Source organism: Macaca thibetana, chromosome 5 (genome assembly GCF_024542745.1).
Source record: "Macaca thibetana thibetana isolate TM-01 chromosome 5, ASM2454274v1, whole genome shotgun sequence".
NCBI lineage: Eukaryota > Metazoa > Chordata > Mammalia > Primates > Cercopithecidae > Macaca > Macaca thibetana.
Genome location: NC_065582.1, coordinates 42800450 through 42804475, shown reverse-complemented (window position 1 = coordinate 42804475; position 4026 = coordinate 42800450). Strand labels below are relative to the sequence as shown.

General features: G+C 38.1%; 1 pseudogene; it reads left to right on the top strand.

Moving 5' to 3' along the window:
* The first annotated feature begins 367 nt into the window (after nt 1-367).
* LOC126954820 (uncharacterized) lies at nt 368-1188 on the top strand (annotated as a pseudogene).
* The last annotated feature ends 2838 nt before the right edge of the window (nt 1189-4026 follow it).

Genomic DNA, 4026 nt, shown 5'->3' with positions numbered 1-4026 from the left:
ATCCAGTACACGAATTAGCCTTACATTGTTAGGATCTTCCTGATGGTGACTGGCTGAACCAACCATTATTCTTGACAATACAAGTACTGCTGTGCCCATTTACAGAAATGGAAGCAATTCTTTCCCAGAAAGTAAGATATGATTTAAATGCTTTGGCCTAATTAGCTGTGAAAAAGGACAAGGCCCAGGTAGGGCTTCAGGAAAAGGCAATTAACTTATGTGCATATGTCTCTCTCCATTCACATCACCCAGCCTAGTTCAAGTCATCAACATCTCTTCACTTGCATTGTTACAGTAGTCTCTTAGCCCCTTTTCCCACCTCCACCTTTGATCTCTCTCGTTTTCATGACGTCCAAAGTGAACTTTTAAAAATAACACCACACTATCTCTATTTAGACTTTTCAACAGTTTCCCATTGCACAAGGGATACATTACCACAAGGAATTACACCATCTTGCCCTTGCAAATGTCATCTTTATGTTCAACTGTGCTGATCTTCATTTTTCTCCTCACATGTGCAAATGCTTTCCCATCCCAGGGACTTCATGTTTGTTCTGCGCCAACACTAAAACACTCTTCCCTATTCTTCATCTGGCTAACCAATATTCATGCTTTCTGTCTCAGCATAAACAGTTTTCCTCAGACAAGATTTCCTGACTCCCAGCCTAGGCCATGCCACTATGTGATTTGTGCTCTCCATAAATTTTACTTCTTCTATATACATCAATTCACATAATTATACTTTAATACTTACTTGTGTAATTGTTTGTGTGCTATGACCCCCAGTTGGCTGTAAGTCCTATAAAGACAGAGGCCACATCCATCTTACACATCCCTCTGTTCCAAGCACCTGTCATGGGTCCTATCAGCTGACAAGCACTCAATATATTGTATGAATAAGTAAAATTCTAATTTCCAACATCCTAGACTTGTTTACTGTCCCAAGGAGGCTGCTTAGGTAGAACACACGCAACGCTTCCTATGCATGTATTTGCAGAGAGAAGAGAGAGAAGCACTTTTGCTTCTCCCACGTGTTACCATTCTGACCAGGCTTAGTGCCGAAGCACTGATGAGAGGGATGAAGACAGTGAGCCTGTGAGTGTCGTGTGCAGAACAGCATTTGCCTTTGTCCCCCATGAAAGTAATGTGATGCTCAGTGTCCACAGTCTTTTAATCTGGCTGCTGTAGGGTGAGAATTTGTGGTCCTTTTCTGTTAAGATGGAATCTTGCTGAAGGTCAGAATGTGGTTAGGATAAAAGAGTGGCATTACTAGCACTGTGTATAAAAGAAAGAATACAATTAGGATCTTTGTTTCTCTACCAACTTGACTCACTTTCTCCACAGCAAGGCTCATATTATCTTTTCCTAATGGAATTTAGAATGCAATGGCAGTCCTCTTCAGACAAGTCACCTGTCCCTTTTGCTTTATTCTGAAACAATGGAGTCCAAAATCTGTATTTCTTACTTAGTACAGTGACTAGCTTCTAACATTCCAGGATGGCTATCTCAAGGACTTTTGACTAAATGCTGTTTGGAGTGGTCTCTGGCAGGGCCAGATTCAGCATAATGTAGCTTCCTGTTGTCTTCCTATATTCCTGTATGTTATTGTAAATATATTGACATAAGCTGACCTATTACACATGCTCGTTCTCTTCTATGGTGATAGGGACTAGGAAAGACAATGCACTGTTCACTCTAATGTAAGGGATCACATATAAGTCTTATGATTTGATGATTCTCTCCTGGCAGCCAAACCTGCTTGTAGCTTTTAGGATTCATGGCCACTGGTGGCATTAAACACTTAGGGCCTGTCATCACAAAAGGACACCTTGTACACAATTATCTTTCCAAAGGCTAGATCAGCCCATGTCAATGTCATGTTTAATATTTAAACACACTTTACTGTCATTTGTATCTGTTTACTCAGTCACCATCTGCAAAACCACTGTGAATAAAAATGGAACTTGTGGGGCAAGAAAAATATATTGAGAATCATTGAGTTGGACAGACCTAGTGAGAAGGTTGTGTCTATTCAAACACCTGTCTTCCACCCTCTCACCATCTGTGCAATCACTTCACCCTTCAGCCTCACTAGTCCCCCTTACAATTACCCTGTCAAGAGGCGAGTGCAGCTCAGGTGGATTTAATGTGGGTTTAATATGGCCTGTTGAGTTTAATGTTTAACGTTGATTTCCTTTAAGTAACCATTTCTGTTCTTGCTATAAATCTATGTCTATATATCTATGCTTAATTTGGATGATAAGTGCAATTTGGGTTTAAGGCAAGAACCAGTTTATATGTTTTATGAACAGATTATAGATCAAATAAGCAGACAATAGGCCTTCCAAAGCTATAAGCGAAAACAGAAAAATGATGCATAATTCACAGATTACAGTGAAGTTAAAAAAGAGGGTTAATATTCTAATGTATTGTTAAGAATTCTTTCACTCAAATTCTGATTCTGAATCTAATAGTCATCTATATACTGCTATAAAGGAAAGGGAAGGAGTTAACATGAAATCCAGACCTGTTATTTGTTATTGGGTGTGATGCTAGAGAGTTTATATTCACTTTCTCATCTAATAAAACAACTCTTCAAAGTGGGTATTTTAAAGACAAAGAACATGAGGTCAGAGGGTTTAAATGCCTTGGGATACCAGCCAAAGTCTGATTCAAAAGTATGCATTTTCCTCCCTAAAGGGTCATATTTACCTGGTGATAGTACATCCATCAGTTGGAATGATTCAACCCTCTGAGGGTCTCACCTCACCATGTGTAATAAAGTATGTTATATCACCTAAAGGACAAAAATGATTAGAAAAAAATGAAAATTGTAAGAAATTGTCCATCCAATTACCTAGACAGCATTCAAGCTCAAAGCATTTGGATAACCGTACTTGTTCTATTTCTATTTATCCAAGGCATATTCCTTCATTGCCAACTATGTGTCAGGTGTTGGGATAGACATTTTGGATAGAATGATAAGCAAGATGGAAATGCTGTCTTCTCTCACAGAGCCAAGTATCTACAGAGGACAGTGCAATGCAGATTGGCCTCTGTGGATTCTGAAGCAGTATAGGGCTCAACGTTGCCTGCCTTAGAATGTGAGAAAATAAGTACAAATAGATGCTGCTTCTTTGAAGTAATGTATAAAATTTAAAGAGGATAGCAGGATCAGTAGTGTTTTATATTTCGTCAGGCTTTAAGTATTTATGTTTCAGATATACTTTGACCATGATATTTCATAAATATGAGGCAAGTTGTTAAAGGAGAAGTTTGTGGTTGATTTCCTGAATTTGCCAACATGTTGACACCACCAACTACTTTTATATTTTGCAGGTATATTGAGGAAGGGCAAAGTTGGCCTTCAATGCCACTACATAGCACCTCAGTGCTGAACTAAGGTATTCCTATCTAAATAGCAAGGTACTCAGTATCATTCAGCAGGATACACAGGTCATAAGTCCTTCCCAAAGGAAAAATTACTCTCTTTTCTGGTTCCTGAGCTAAGAGTAGAGAGTGGTGCTCACTGACTCCTCATCCTTTGACTTAGAAAGGACAATCAACAAATTCATAAGAGATACTTAAGCGTGTCACATCAATTTCTTTGATTTTTAGATGAAATGTGCTTTGTGTTGCTCTCAAATTAGACACTCATTATGCATAATTAGCCCCTTACATAGAACAGCTGCTGGCTTTTACAATGCTTTCAACCAGAGCTGAGTGTACCCATTGTTGGTGTTTACTGTGAGTGAACTTAATCAAATTTGGGATATATGCATCATTTGATGTAATTATCAAATATAGAAGAAAAACCTAGAGAAAAGCATGGTATGTTCATCTTCACTTAGAAAAGTTAACTCTGAAGTAATTATGGGCTATTATGCTGGAAATTATTTTAATTTTTTTAAAAATGAATTATTTGAATTTAATACTAAATACGATTCTGTGATTGTTTATGAAAAAGAGGTACCAGTATGTTTCCCATGAGTGAAGAGGACTGAAGAGGCAATCAAATCACCAAGA